The sequence below is a fragment of the Bombyx mandarina genome, chromosome 01 (assembly GCF_030267445.1).
Source record: "Bombyx mandarina strain Sakado chromosome 01, ASM3026744v2".
NCBI lineage: Eukaryota > Metazoa > Arthropoda > Insecta > Lepidoptera > Bombycidae > Bombyx > Bombyx mandarina.
The window spans coordinates 6,872,845-6,890,320 of NC_143208.1; the positions used below are offsets into that span (position 1 = coordinate 6,872,845).

At 36.4% G+C, this 17,476-nt stretch overlaps 1 protein-coding gene across 5 annotated transcripts in view; it reads left to right on the plus strand.

Annotated features, from left to right (window-relative positions):
* Positions 1-17,476, plus strand: part of LOC114244505 (homeobox protein araucan) — a 134,272-nt gene that overhangs the window by 75,756 nt on the left and 41,040 nt on the right. The gene's annotated exons all lie outside the window — the stretch shown is intronic.

Sequence of the window (17,476 nt, forward strand, 5' to 3'; positions counted from 1 at the left end):
TTTTCTTCTATGAATTTTTCCCTTTAATCTCTAACTTGATTTTCTCCTGTGTAATAATGACGTGAATTGTGCGGTAGTATAGTTATATTGGTAATACAATTTTACTATCGAGTGAGCTCGTAAATAGATACTTTAATTTACAATAATTCCGTTCCCTAATTCCTTCCCCTTCAATATTAGTACATATATTTAAGTTGCAGTAATTTATTAGGTCTCATGATAGTTAAATTCAATTCAAACATAATGAATTTTTAATGACACCTGCTCGCTCTGATGTCTATCCAACATCCAACATCAAGTACGAACCAATAAACTTACGTAATACAATTATGCTCCGCCGTTACTATTAATATACCAACGGTATTTGCATTAATAACGTACTTAAATGATTACGGACGTGGCAGAATTAATGTCCAATGACGATCAATTGAGCTGTGGCTCATCCAAAGCTCGAGCGGACCATAAATGAAGTAACCCGGTTGAGTGCTAACTACTGGGAATTCGGCTATAGGAATCCGATAGACGGTAATTGAATCGAAACGCGTTAAATGATCGTTATGTGTTGCGGGCGCGATTGATTCAAATAGTGAATCGTAGCGATGCATTGAGCCGCATCTCTATTCTCCAACGTGGGCACACGACAGCAAGCGCGCGTGTGTGTCACATCAGCCGCACCGCGTCATTTCGTCGTGCCCTATCGGCATCGTCACGCACAACGCGAACTCGCATTTCGTGACGGACGCGCGTCACGCACACAACTCATTTCAATTTTAGTGCAAGAATCAAGTCATTTTGTCGTGTAGTGGTCGTATCATTGTTTTAGCGAGACCCCTCTGTGCTGCAATTAGCATACGTAAAGCGATCAACGTTCCGATTCCCGTTTCTGTCTTAACACGTTTGCACTCTCGAAGCATAACATAGTTCTAATACATTTTAAGCGCATCATATGACACTAGCTTGTATACCATAATAATTGTAATAGCCTTGCCTGTCTTGGTAGTCATAGTCACGTGTGAATGCGCACATCGTAATGCACTATCACGATGCAGAATTGTGTTCGAGGCTTAAATAAAGGGTCTGTTAAAGCGTCTTTCGTTTTAGAGCCGGATTTGTTAGAGATTACACAAACGATTTTGAATAGGAAGCCGTTACCAAGTTGCACTTTATTGCGAAGGCACAAGAACCGCAAGTAATGATTGTACCGGTCGGCAGTTAAGACGGCGTCAGACACGACTCGGACTTGAGTGCGAGACAATTTTTCCGCGGCAACGCTGCAACTCACATAATATCTCCAACGAATGGAACACTAAGATTTACGTTTATTATACTCATAATGGCGGCGCCTATGAAAACAGCCGCAGAAGGATATATTCGTTTTATGTCCGACTCCTAGACGATGTTTCGTTATGTTAAAGCTTAGTACTTTGTAATTAAATGACACCAAAGTTACAGACGATCACTTAATTTATATAACTTACTAAACAATGGCGACTGTTTTCGAACTAAAGCAATTAGAGTCAGGATAGCGTCATGTTTAGAGTACCTTATTAGAACGCATTTGTAGAGGTAATAACCGAGAAAGAATTTCACTGGGAGGCAATTTCTATGCAGTAGAACTTCTTTTCGAATTGCGTATATCTGTTATTTATGAAATCGTGTGGTCAGGCAAGGGTATGAAAGCCGAGTGAGGATCAACGCGCCTCCTGCACGCCTGCTCATTCAAATTACGACGAGACTTCTGTGCGTCAAGCTACTCATAACGAACAAAAGTAGCGTTTACTGCCCAATCATTATAATGATCGGTTATCGATTTGCTGTGTGGCGTGCTTTTCTAAAGGACCAAAATTTTAGAGCGACCGATTAAACGGAGCGCCCGCGGCTATTCCGTAATCTATTCCTACCGTCCGTCACGATATCGTCGACTTATCTCGGTCAACCGTTCTTTATAATTTTGGTAAATTCATATTATAATAATATTCTGATAACAATCTAATTATTATAATGTCCTCTTTACCATAGCCCGTCGTCCGGACCGAAATTAGAGCGGCAGACGAACCTTCGAGACGGGATAATGCCTTTGCTAATGTAATGGAAATTATGAGATCATCTTTATGCCTTAACCGTGCTTTTAAAATAAACACATTACATGAGTTTACGTCCGGCGCACAGTGGGTCGATACTGTGATTTTAGTGACTTAGGGACCAACTTTGTTTTTTTATATATTTTTTTATGTAGATAGGTAGAGCTCGTTAATCTCAATAATAATTGTTTTGGGCAAAAATTACAAAAACTTTATAGTTTGGTCAGAAAAATGTGTTTTGTGATTTTTTTGTATGGAGCGGGTCACATTAAATTAAATTCCTGCTAAGTACCGCGAGGTCCCGCTTTGAAACTTTATTTTCCTTAAACCTTGTCTAGTCTACTATCATTTGATGCTATGAACATGTGCATAAAGTTGCAACTCTGCCAAATAAATGGATCGAAAAAAATTAATAAATACATAGAATAAAAACCTTTATATTTTTTTTCGTAAGTGCTTTTAAGTTAAATTTGATATGGATTAGTAAGTAAAAGCACGTAATGATACTCATAATTACATAATACCTAACAACAATACATTTAGTAGGTCTCTAATTAAGCAATCTCTCTAATTATTAAGATAGTTAACATTATTTAATGAGGATAATTAGTTAAGTAGCCATTACTGGGTAGTAGAAAATATAGTAAACATTTGTTTGTCTCTGGAAGTATAAAGTGACCATGTTTATTATATACTAACTAGTGTTCGTTTATTCGTACTACTACTAACATCTCGTGATTGTCGTTGTGATCTTGCTGTTTCCGTTATAATTGATAATTTTGTTAACAATTTAGGATTATTTATGATTTTAAGAGAGCAACTACAGTCGCTGTCTGATAATAAAAAACTCTTTCAATTCCTACAAAATCAAATAAACGTGACCGAAGAGAAAAATGTTGAGCTCCAAAAATTCAGTACGCAATTTTGTTCAAATATAAGTGCAATATGGAAACGAAGTAGTCGCATGTTAGCACAGTTTATAAGAAAAAAATGTGATTGGTTAGAATGTGCAATAAACTGGCCTGAAGGAATGATACCTGAAGCTATCAACACTGCACATGAAAGGCTCGAGATTTCTAATACTGAAGATGTTGAAAATGTACCACCCTCAAATGTACTACAGAAGCCTCGACATCTATTTTTGCACCTCGAAAACCTTTTGAAGAATTGGGATCCAGGCAAAAACGAAGACGCATTGAAAAAATTTACCAATCGCTTTCGTTATCCCCGGATGAAATGAAAACTACTACAATTACTAGTTTGAGAAACACTAGAAATGAAGATGTAGGAGAAATAATGAACCACTTGTCAAATCACCCCGAAGATCTAGAAAAAGTTAATGAGTATTTAATTACAAGTAAAGTGAAAAGTAGTACATATTCTCCCGATAAGGCAATATTAGTTTCACTTAAATTAAGTGGCAGTATATAAACCTAAGAGAAGCAGCAAGTGAAAATGGGTCTGATTTATACCCTTCTTAATATAAAATTAAGCAAGAAAAGACCAAATGTTATCCAGGGAAAGACGAGGTAATTATTACTAAAGAAGGAGCTGCTATTAAAATGCAAGCATTACTAAACTTGGCGCTATATAGGCTTTTAGATGTGATTACTTCGGATTTGGACTCTGCAAGAGAGCTACTGCTTATAAGCAAATAGGCTTTGATAGAGCCCCAGGTCAAAGTAATTATAAACAAAAAACTGAAACAGAGTTTGATGATTCATCTATTTTCATGGTCAGTCTAGTTCCTATAAGGCTTCAGAAATTTGATGGAACAATTGTTTGGGAAAACGACCTCATCAACTTTTTATTGCCGTCCAATAATGTTTAAATTTACAAAAGAAACGCAGTCAACAGTGACAATTATAAAAGCTAGCATAACAGAAGAAATAGAAAGACTTCAGCCATCAAAAATCAAACAAGTTGAAGTTAAGCATCAATTGCACATGATGATGATGGACAGCAAAATAACCTCATATTTTTCAGAAACATTTTCTGCTGTCTGTGATATTTGCAAAGCAAAACCGTCAGAGTTTTTTGGAGTGACTTGCTTATCAAAGAGAAAATAATGAAGAAATATTCCAGTATGGAATGCCATCTTTACATGCCTGGATAAGATGCATGGAGTGCTTACTTCATATCGGTAAATATAATTTTATTACTTCACAATTTTTTCATCATATGTAGTTTCCTGTGAGATTATTTTTTATATGACACTTTTTTGTTTGCGTCTTATCGTTTGGACTTCAAGAAATGGGGTTGCAAGGGGGGATGACAAAGAAAAAATATCAATCAGAAAGAGCGCTATACAGCAAGCGTTTAAAAAGGAATGCGGTTTACTTATAGATGTTGTCAAGCAAGGAGTAGGAACAACCAATGATGACAATACTGCCAGAAGATTTTTCAGGGATGCAGAAGAAACAGCCCGCATAACAGGAATACGTAAAGATTTAATAGAGAGGCTTCACGTGATTCTTCACTCTGTTGCATCTGGAGAGCGCGTTTCCAAATTTTCGGAATTTTTTTGATATACTGCAGAATTGTATGTTAATGTATATCCCTGGTATTATATATGCCTTCCAGTATCCATAAATTGTTAGCACATGGCAGTGATATATAATAATGAAGAACTTTGGTGCCATTCGTATAGGTAAACTCTCGGAAGAAGCAGCGGAAGCTCGCAATAAAGATTTTCGGAAATATACAGAGAGATGTTATTCAAGAATGAGAAGTAGAACGTCGACTAATGAGGATATTTTACACAATCTTCTTTCGTCTTCTGACCCAAAGATCGAAAGATGAAACAAAATATATAATATTTAGAGAGATTGCATAATTAGAGACCTACTAAATGTATTGTTGTTAGGTATTATGTAATTATGGGTATCATTACGTGCTTTTACTTACTAATCCATATCAAATTTAACTTAAAAGCACTTACGAAAAAAAATATAAAGGTTTTTATTCTATGTATTTATTAATTTTTTTCGATCCATTTATTTGGCAGAGTTGCAACTTTATGCACATGTTCATAGCATCAAATGATAGTAGACTAGACAAGGTATAAGGAAAATAAAGTTTCAAAGCGGGACCTCGCGGTACTTAGCAGGAATTTAATTTAATGTGACCCGCTCCATACAAAAAAATCACAAAACACATTTTTCTGACCAAACTATAAAGTTTTTGTAATTTTTGCCCAAAACAATTATTATTGAGATTAACGAGCTCTATCTATCTACATAAAAAAAAATATAAAAAAACAAAGTTGGTCCCTAAGTCACTAAAATCATAGAATCGACCCACTGTGCGGCGCGGCGGTCGGGTTTATTGCGGCAAATTCCGCGTGTGAAGTTCGCTTTATGTTTAAATGCGATGTCTGAACGTGTACCGACAGTTTTCGATTCAAAACAATCACCAACGAATTTAACGAATATTAATTCGAACTAGTAGTCCCGCAGTAATCGAAATTCGACTATAATTAATTGAAATTTTATGTTTAAACATTATTTCGGTTCTATTGTCATATTATACTTCTTTATTATAATTACATATTTCAAAAAAACTACACTATAGATAAATAATTTGAAAAACAAACGATATTGATCTATTCTCAATTTGACAACAAACAATAACAAAAGTTTGACAATTGACAATAAACAAAATTAAATATAATAGTATATTATTTATATGTATGTGTTGTGTCAAATACATGGCAGTGTGTGTAATGTTTTTTTTATTGATTTAATGTATTATTAACGCATAATTTTAAAAAAAATATTAGCATTCTGCACTCCTTCTCTATATTCTCTATAAGTGTGGGAAATTTCATATTCCTTGGTCCGCGCAATTTTCGTAAAAAAGGGTACAAAGTTTTTGCTTCACGTATATAGATTAACGATTCAGATTTCATAGAATCGTTCGTTTGAATTCGATTCGGATTTGAATCTAGATTATTCAAATTATTATAACAGCCGATAAATACAGAACTATCAAGATTTTGACACCATATCTCAAGTCAACACCTAGACCGGGAGCCATCTACGGCTAAAATCTACCCGCTTTGTATTAAATTTAAAGACAATAACTCTAGCTCCTGTTTCATTGGTCATTATGTTTTATTTATACCGTCTTAGCTTGGTCGCCGCACCGCAGATGACCAAATGAGGCTCACTGGAAGCGCTCCGCGTTATATAATTCTGCCTTAAGGCCTTTACCATGAGTTACTCGATCGAATTAGCATAAATTTGAAATTGATAGCTATGAATTTTATTTGTGAATTAGAATTTTTATTGTGATTATCATAATTATTTCTCGTTTGATGCGATCGTGCTAGGTAGGTACTTGTGTGAACAAGTTTTAATAACATTTTATACAATATCTTCTTTTCGCATTAAAAGTTTACAATTTCCAATAAATAAAAAATATACGAAATTCAGTTAATATGCGGAATCATTTGGTATCACCAGCACTTTTCTCAAAAATACTGTCAAAAGAGGGTAGTTTAGTTTTTTTTTTTTGTTTAACTATATTTTGGTTACTATTAACAAAATTAATACATAATTTTATCTTACTTTAAAAGACAGATAATGTAATTGGTAAAAAATAAATGTTGCAAAGATGATTAATATTAAAAATATCACATGTTAAACCTTTAAAGCACTCTCATGTAAAATTAGTAAGTTTTGAGATTATACAGTTTTAATGCGAGAAGACGATATATTATAGCATAAATGTGTTCTGAAGAAAAAAACGACCAAATGTACATAAATTTACTAAATTTGTCTGATTTTATCTAACGTTATCTTTCTTTTGGCGTAAACTAAGGATATCGATTTTAACGTTTCACATTTCTTGTGCTAAATATAGGAGCCGACACGTTTTTCTTTATAAGATCACACAATAATTCAATTCAATACAATTTTCAAGTTAACGTTTTTTCTACTTTCTGTCAATGCATTTAAGGTCGAAAACCTTTTGAAGAAAATAGTCCTGTGCATCACAAAGTCTATTAGCACTACCCTCGTATTTCAAATTATGTATTGGCTCGTTGACATTTTCTTGCAAGTTTATATTTTTGTTTTCGTTTTGTCTGGATAAAAATTGAGATTCCTAAATCATTACATGTTTTAGTCTATTATTTTACAACCTTTTGGCCTTTTGGATCACTAACAAAGAGCTGTGGAGGATCACTAAGCAGACACCAATGGAGAAGGAGATCCTTACGCGGTAGTGGCATTGGATTGGTCACATTTTGAGAAAGACTGATACCCACCTATCAAAGAGAGCACTGACCTGGAAAGTGTCTGGCAAAATGAAGAGAGGCCGCCCCAGAACAACTTGGCGTCGCTCGGTGGAGCAGGAGCTAGGTGTCTTGGGCATGACGTGGGAGGAGCTAGAACAGACTGCCCAAGACCGATGTAAATGTAAAAATTTGATACGAGCCCTACACCCCAGTAGAGGGTAATAGGAAAGTATGATGATGATGATGATTGTACAACCAATTTATAAGCTGTTAACGTTTTGAGAATGCATAACATTATGCGGCTGCATAACTTAAATAGGACTATCCGATTCTTCATAAAGGAAAGCCGCTGAAACTCTAGCGGGCTCGGAACTGTTCCAACGTAACCACCAGTGCTCTAGATGAGAGACAGAAGTAGAGGAAGAAAGCTAGGAGAAAAGAGAGAGAGAAAAGCAATGGTGGGTGGTAGTTAATGGTGGTTGGTAGGCATTCTATGAACCTAACAAGCATTTAACTCATATTATTCCAATTTGATCTAAATTCCTATTCTATTTCTTTACCTATTTTACTGGTGGCAGGTACCGCCACCCTGCCTATTTCTGCCGTGAAGCAGTAATGCGTTTCGGTTTGAAGGGTGGGGCAGCCGTTGTAACTAAACTGAGACCTCAGAACTTATATCTCAAGGTGGGTGGCGGCATTTACGTTGTAGATTTCTATGGGCTCCAGTAACCACTTAGGTGGGCTGTGAGCGCATCTAAGCAATAGAAAAAAAAAACTGGCTCAATATTTTATTCTGATGTGTGAAATATAAAAAGAAAAAAGTAAAGTGTGAACTCTCCCTAACGGCGAATAGCTATGACAGGAGAACTGGCCGCGACTGGACGGGCTATGTTTCCGAAGCTCATCAAATATTGAATACGGCTTGAAAGCTTAGTCCGCCGATACCTGCCCCCTATTTACTAGACGCATACTAAATTATACTACATAAAGGTCTCTTATGTATTACGCTGCACCGGCAAATATTGTGTCATGTTTTTGTTGGTATTTGAGACATTTGAAAAGCGTCGACTGGTTTTTTTATTGTTCTCTTCTTTCAACTTCAAAACTGGGATTGGTCCTTTAATTTTTAACAGTAAAAAAAGTTCGGTACTTCTTTATGGCCTCCCCATGGTCTATCCATTAGTATACAGACGAGTTGTCTTTGTCGCTCATGGATATTTGCAATTCTAGGACAGTGCCAAATAAGTTCCCACCATTTGCCATGACAATGTGATGAGTCAAGGAATCTAGACGCGATAACAATTTGACAATAATGCTCTAGCAAAATATGAATGAATTAGTGGAAAATCTAGGAGCCCATGATCTATATTGGTATGGTCTCGAATTAAAATCGTGATTGACAGCTTTGAAAATTGACAATGCAGCGATTTAAATTATCAAAGAATCAGCACTAGGCTTTTGGATCTGTACATTTTACGATAAAAGAAAACGGCATCAATCATATGTCGTAAAGCTATCAGACTAATCGAATAAAAAACGGAAAGGATTTATTTACATCAAGTTCAGATTCATAGAAGCGTAATCAATGAACTTCTGTGTATTCCCCTCGCACTTGAAGCATCTGATATCGCCGACATAAAACATTAAGCGGAGTCCCTTTCTTTGCTCAACACTCTTCATTTGACAGATTCGACTAAATTACTCGAGGTTTTTTTTATTTAATTTAAGGGTGAACGCGATCCGGGAGTATCTAGCTCACCGGAGTGTTTGCTCTCAGAACTGTGATAGCTTTCGACCAAGTAGTTTTTATTGGAGACTCTGTTGACTGAGGCACCGAAGCGTTCTACGAGTTTGTCCCCCCTTTGTACACAGTGACATAATATCGCTTATATATTTGATTTGATCGGCCCTCGGCGTGGCGCAGAAAGTCTTGTTATTGTTCCGATATCCGCCCTTAACTTTTTATTGACTTACAGCTCTGTTTCTTTTCCTTGATGGCTTGTTTCGTACTATATTCATGCATCTGAAGCGATTTTAATTGTATACTAACTGGCCCGGGTTGTTTTGCCATAAAAAATATTTCTAGGAAAGATAAATAACCTAGATACCGGCTGCAGCGCCGTCTGCCGGGCTGATTTGTAAATGTGAACCATTCTCGAATCCACCTGAAGGAAGGTACCTACATAGAAAATTTCATTAAAATCGGTCCTGCCGCTTAGGAGGAGTTCAGTGACAAACACACGCACAGAAGAAATATAACTACATATGTATTAAGATTAGGTATTTTTTTGAATTCAATGTGTCATGTGTCAGACGTATTCCCTAAAAATGAGCAACATATCCAGCGTGGCTCGCAAATGACAATAATTTTCTTATGGGTAAACATGACAACGCGAAAAGATAGTATCGAAAAATTAAGCCATTCACATTTCCGACTCAAAGTTGGATAGATATTGATTAGCGGTATGTACCTATTTACGATTTCTTGTATGGATGTGTACCGCGGAGCTGGTAACAGAGGTGATGACACTAATTCTATGGTGAATATCCGTCGTATACGTCAAAAATAATTATGTGAAATCGCCAGTTATAAAAAAATGCTACTATGCTACTCGAAAGGATTTCTCTGATCGTCTTGTAAGGTACTATACAGATAGTTACTGAAAATATCGTATTGTTTTGCCTTAGATAAACTATTTAGATAAAAACACAAAAAATAATCACTTTTCTCGAATGTAAGTTGAGTATTTAAATCGAATGCCTCTTGTATCTATTGCAGTCAAATTATCAGTGTATCTGCTTAAATTTCTATAGATCACTGCTCTTCATTGACCTCTAAAATACTTTATTTATTTCCGATATATATTTACAGTATTCCTCTAATATATTTCTTATGGTTATTGAACGAAAAGCTTTTGGACCAATAGTGATGTCAATTCAGTTCATTTCTCATAAATTACCACCGTCGTAATATAGGACCGTGGATAAAACAAGCAGATATAATGTTGGTTCTTATCCATAGTAGCGGTTCAATAAAATAATATTACATCGATATATTCTTAATCATTAGAAACATAACTTTACCAATTGATTATAAACTATTCTAGCGATACTTTTTTTTCCTACCTATTTGCTGATAGCCTAAGTGCTATTCCAGTTACGTTCGGACGGGTAGGAGCTCACGGGCTCTATCTGAGAGATTTGCTAATACTAGTTCTAGCTAGAGCAGTGCTTCGCAAAAACCACCACCGCATCGGAATCGCGACCCACTCAGAAGATCCGGCGAGAAACTCAGTTCGCTGTGTCTGTGGGTTACTTCTTTTCTTATTGCTCAGGGTGGACGAGCTCACAGCCCACCTGATGTTAAGTGATTACTCGAGCCCATAGACATCTACAAGGTAAATGCGCCAACCACTTTAAAGATAGAAGTTCTAAGGTCTCAGTTACAACGACTGGCTCACCCTTCAAACCGAAACGCATTACTGCTTCAAGGCAGAAAGAGGCGGGGTTGTGGTACCTACCCGTGCGGACTCACAAGAGGTCCTACCACCAGTAAGCTTGGCTCATCAAACTCTTCATCGTAATCGACAAGTTCGATGAGGACGGTGACCAGTGCTTGAGGGTCCTAAAAGCACCGAGTGTGAATCCGGGGATCTGACAAGACATGTTTCGGGCGACGATGGCTTCGCGTTGCCCCTTTACGGTCGGATAAGATTTTAAGCATTGGGTCCCTAGTGGCGAAGACGACTTGCCTCACCCCTTTTTTCTTACTCAATGTACGGATACTTATTGGCTCACGTGATTTTAATTGAAAAATATTCGATAAGACATTCCCAATCGCTTGTGGCGTGAGCCTGAATAATAATAATGTGTTTTATTGAAAATAAGCTCATTAAAATTTAATTATTTTTGTAATTAACTACAGGCATTAACAACTTCGAAATTTTCAGTTAAAATAATATTTATCAGTAGTATAATGCTTTTATCACGCTTCGTATATTAGATATATAGAAAAAAAATCGTATCTTATCATTTGAGTGTGTAGATCAAAGCGAAAGCCGATGAACTTAATTAAAATTAAACAAAAAATAATCCTAATCAATTATTTGTCCTGCACTATCGTTTAGGTTTATAAATGTAATACAAAAAATGAACAAAGCTGTTAATAACAAATAGCGTGTATGTAATATTCGTAATGGTGATTCCGAAAACCGATGTGTCAACGATCGTTTGATTATTATTATAGTAAAGAGCTGTTTTATCATGAAATATCGAGGTAAAAGACATCACGGCCCACAATTATATTGCGGCAAACGATTGATATCGGAATCACAATTTCATAGCTAAATATCGTATATCGGTACACATAATGGCGCATAGTGTTGTGCCGGGACGTTATCGTTCGCTTTGGCTAATTACAGGAATACACGCAAGCGCACGAGATACAAGAGATAGTGCTGTACACACAAACATGGCGGCGATCTATAACTAACTCACGTAAATAAATGGCTAGAAAAGGGTCAACTTTTCAAATATCCGACGCGTAAATAAAAATTAAAAGAGTATGAAATGTATTTTTCACAAAAAAAAAATAGTTACGTTTTTTAGGAATGAATTTTCGTAATAACGTCAATCCGCCTAATTTATGATTTGCCTACTTATAAGATGTTTACCCACATGGTCAGATATCATCATGTGGTCTATAGCTGCCGCTAAGCATTTGGCTTAGTGAGGCTGTTCTACCACCAGACAGCGACATATAAATTATTATGTCTAAGTGAAATCAATTAATTTAGTAGAAACCGGTCATCGTTCTCGTCGAACCCGTCGCTTGCGACGAAGGGCTCGGCGAGTAAATTAACCCACAGACACAGCCCACAGAGTTTCTCGCCGGATCTTCCCAGTGGGCCGCGTTCCCGATGGATGATTCTGCGAAGCACTGCTCTTGCTAGAATTAGTGTTAGCAGCAGCGTCAGGTTTGAGCCCCGTAAGCTCACCTACTAGCTCGGTGAATCTAGAATAACCTCGAGGAGGTTAATAGAATGAGTAGGAAAAAAAAATCAAAAATGTAACAATTAGATTAACCATGAAAATATTTTGTAATAAAGATCAGAGATTGGAAAATGCACCAAAACATAACATTAGTGAATCTGCTAGTAAGCCCTTGTGTAGCGAACCAGCTCCAGTAAATCTTACTCGTGAAAGTATCCATCCATAAGACAATTTCCTTGATTTCGTATTATGAATGTATTGAGTGTATTTATCGTCTACATTGTTTCTACCACGGGGCGATCATGCACTTAAAGAGTAATAAAACTATGCTTGTCTGGTCTCTATTTGCTAGTCTGCGTGTTTTTGATTTCGAAAAATAAAAAAAAGTATGAATAAAAAAAATATATCAATGTTTTATTATCACTAAAGAAGATTGTGCCTTAATAAAATGCATAATAGCTGCTAAACACATATTACTAGAACCGTTTTCTTCTTGGCCTTAAAAACTTTGAGACGACCTTATGTTCAGCCGCGTGTGTCGCATTGAACGCAATTGTGTGGCTTCAAATATTTCTACATCTGCAAAGGGTTAATTAATGTGGGAAAATTAAGAAAATATTTAAAAAAAAAGTTTCTTTGTTGTGTGATAAAATATTATGTTTTAAGTAAAACATGTCTTCTTGTATAAAAAGTTCGAACAAACCGCAAATAAATTATCAGAAATCACTAGGGAAGCAGAAGGTTTTGCATATTAGTTACTTTAAATAGGCAAATGAATCTCATAAGACTAAGCAGCAAAGTTGAAATAGTACAATTCAAAGTTAATCAATAATAACATAGAAAGTCCTTCTCCGGGTTATGTTTAAAGAAAACAAGTTGACCCACTTAAACGGACCGAGACTCAAGTAGGGACTGGGGTTCATGTGTGCATAGTATCTATACTATTATTTCTAAGTCAACCTAGGCCAATGTTTGACCAAATCTGTTGGTGTTCCTTTCCCTTTAATCTTCCACCGCTGGGGTACTTGAATTTGTTAAGCAAAGATGTCGAGGGTCAGTTAGTGTAAGTCACTTAGCGTGCTATAGTTTATTTTGCAATAAAAAAAGTAAAAATAATCTTAATGGGTCATTGAAGCTTAAAAGTTGACGTGTATTTAATTTTACAATACTTGCAGATATAGTTGTTGCCTATAGAAACATAATAAATAAGGTAAGAAGGTGTTAACTATGAATGTTACGCTCTGCCAGCACGCCAGGCTATAGAGGAAGAGGTAGACGTAAGAAGAAATGAATGGATTGCGTGAAAGACGATATGTGTAAGAAGGGAGTGAGCGAAGAAATGGTACCTATATGATAGAAGAGTATGAAAGGAGAAAATATGTTGCGCCAACCCCAGGTGACTGGGAGAAGGGCAGAAGAATGATGAATAAATAATGTATTAATAGTGTAAAAATAAAATTCTAAATTCAGTAAATTTGCTTAACACGGGATCACGGTTAGTCGAACAAAATGAAACTTAACACCTCTACGAATATATAATAATATGATGTATAAATAAATATACAAGATTTTTTTCATAATTACGTGTATTTTGACGGTAGTTTGGACAATATTCTGATGTCGACAATTAACATCTTAGTCATGCGTGAGTGACCACAAAAACTGGAAAGTATTCAAAAGATCGGGAATAATGAAATCAAAATAATAAATGAAAGATCAAACCGTAAATTAAGAAATCTTAACAAAATTAAATATTAAGAGAACAATGCTAAAAAGTTCAATGAGAATATTTTAATGTTATTCATCTAACATTAGTAACTGTTGTAATGAATTGGGCGGACGGATATTGTATAATTTATTTGACAAAAAACTTAAACTTAAACTTTGTGAGTAATTTAAAATAGTATTTCGTAACGGCCTTCCAGTGTTCTTTAGTCTAGTTTAGCGCTACAAGTACAAAAAACTTAGGTATTTTGTTAAAAACTAAACGACCGCCGCACCTCGAAAGAATACTATCATCATGTAATTTAATAACAATCCGTTCACGATGATGCATGATGGAAATAAACTTATAACTAGTCAGGTCATAAGTATTGTCACACAGTAAAAACTTTTCTTTTAGAATGCTGGCCACAAAAAAGTTTATTGAATTCGAATTTCGAATTGTTCATGGAAATAAAAATGTATACTTTTAGAATTTTACTCACTTTCAAATATGGAGTGGACGCTTAAAGAAGACCGTGTTGCAGTTATTGCGTTGCATCGTTGCGGTTACGCGCCAATTCAAATTTTTAACATACTGAAAAATTTGAATATAACCAAAAGATTCGTTTATCGTACCATCAAACGATACAATGAAGACTCTAGTGTAAATGACAGGTCAAGAAGTGGTCGCCCTCGGTCTGTTAGGACTCCAGCAGTGATAAAAGCTGTGAAGGCGCGAATTCAAAGAAATCCCAAACGTACGCAGAAACTGTTGGCCCTTCAGATGGGGTTAAGCAGAACCACGGTGTAAAGGGTGTTAAATGAAGACTTAGGGCTTCGGGCATATCGAAGAAAAACAGGGCATCGTTTGAATGCTCGTCTAATGGACCTGAGACTGAAGAGAGGCTGCGAATTGTTGAAGCGGTACGCGGGAAAAAAATATCGGGAAATTCTTTTTTCGGATGAAAAAGTTTTTACCGTAGAAGAGAGCTACAACAAACAAAATGATAAGGTGTACGCACACAGTAGTGAAGAAGCGAGCAACCGTATTCCGCGTGTCCAACGAGGTCATTTTCCATCCTCGCTCATGGTATGGTTGGGAGTTTCTTATTGGGGCTTAATAGAGGTACATTTTTGTGAGAAAGGTGTAAAAACGAATGCAGTTGTGTATCAAAATACAGTCCTGACGAACCTTGTGGAACTTGTTTCTCATACCATGTTCAATAACAGGCACTGGGTATTCCAACAAGATTCGGCGCCAGCTCATAGAGCGAAGAGCACACAAGACTGGCTGGTGGCGCGTGAAATCGACTTCATCCGGCACGAAGGCTGGCCCTCCTCCAGTCCAGATTTGAATCCGTTAGATTACAAGATATGACAACACTTGGAGGAAAAGGCGTGCTTAAAGCCTCATCCCAATTTGGAGTCACTCAAGACATCCTTGATTAAGGCAGCCGCCGATATTGACATGGACCTCGTTCGTGCTGCGATAGACGACTGGCCGCGCAGATTGAAGGCCTGTATTCAAAATCACGGAGGTAATTTTGAATAAACTTTAGTGTCATAAGAATCTATGCTTTGTTAAATTCATTTTGGTATATGAATGGTTACATAATGAATAAACTTGTTTCAATTATTTTACATGAAACATGTGACATAATTTATGACCTGACTAGGTACTTTTGTATTTGATGTTTCAATTTATTGAATTGAATAAAATAAGCGGAGGCTAAAAGACAAACCAGCAAATCACGTTGTAATAATAGCCACAAGAAATTTCTTCTAAAATTTTTGTCGAACGCAATATTTGCACAATGACGTCAACATTCAAAACAAACGTAAAAAGTAAATAACATCCAACTTAATTGCCCTTAAAAACTTTATTAGCCGATTTGTGTAAATGATTTATTTAATACACGTATTACATTTAGTCGTACTAGGCCAAGGTTTCAATAAACACGGTATCATTGAACTACCCGACTCGCTTATATAGGTTTAGCTCGAAACCACTAACAACACTGCTTCGGTTTGTAAATCAATAGGTTAACAATGTTCTCGGTCGCTAACAAACGTTTGACAAATTATGATACGTATTCATATGGATGTTAAAACTGTGCATATTTTTTGCTAACAGTATTTTTTATGTTTTTAATTTAGAGTGCATAACAAAGTTATAGTTTTTAATTTTATCCTTTGATTGTGTTTATGCCGCGGCATTGTACCTTGACTTTAATCTTACGTTTCATGATGGGCAGCGGTATTGACGTTGAGGTTTTTATAGCCTTCATTAATCACTTAACACGTTGACTGAAGGTATACTTTTCAAGGACTTTCAGCCGGTGCGTATGAGGTCTTTTAGAAGCAACATTCGACTTCTTTACAGTGCGTATGAGACCTGATAGGTCTTATAAAGATCGCTTTTTTATATGCCATACCCATAAAAATTCGGACACAGTCGTCTTTTTTTATTTTTTTTATTGCTTATATGTGTGGACGAGCTCACAGCCCACCTGGTGTTAAGTCGTTAATGGAGCCCATAGACACTTACAACGTAAATACACCACCCATCTTGAGATATAAGTTCTAAGGTCTCAAGTATACTCGTAGTTGCAACGGCTGCCCCACCCTTCAAACCGAAACGCATTACTGCTTCATGGCAGAAATAGGCAGGGTGGTGGTACCTACCCGCGCGGACTCACAAGAGGTCCTACCACCAGTAATTACGCAAATTATAATTTTGCGGGTTTGATTTTTATTACACGCCTACCACACCGAGCGAAAGAATGCGGTTTTGACTGCCACACCAGGACACCAGTCGTGTGTGGGGATTCTTAAGCCGCGTAAGGCAACTAAGGTGTTAACAAGACGCCGGCTGCGAGTTACCGATTGCCCATATTAACTAACTAGCTGTACCCGTCTGCTTCGCTGGGCATTTAAAATTAACATTATTATTTCTCACCCCCACAAAAGTTTTCATCATTAACGCCCCCGCAACTGGTGTAGGGAGTCCAACGCTCATATAAATATTAGCCTATCCATTAAGTACATGTATTTTCTACATGGATACCAAGTTTCAAGGCAATTGGATGCATGGTTCAGTAGTCATAACGGAACATCCGTAAAAACCACTGTTACACACCTATATATTAGTATAGATAACAAAAATATGTGTGGACTGTGTGGTCTCGTGGGACACCAGATAGGAACGAAGTTCCTTATTATAAAAATATTAGTTTTCAGCTCTATTCGAGGTATAAAGAAAATAAAACTGGATTCGGTAACGTGCGAACTTATTGTGGTACACTTAATTTACGGTTGTTTGCATAAGAGTTAGTGTATTGCGCAAACGAACGCTCTGAGATCGTGGTCAATGAATGATAAAAAAATATGTTATTTTTTGTACGTTATTACAAAGTTAAATCATAAACTGTGTGCATTACTAATAAAATCTTATGTT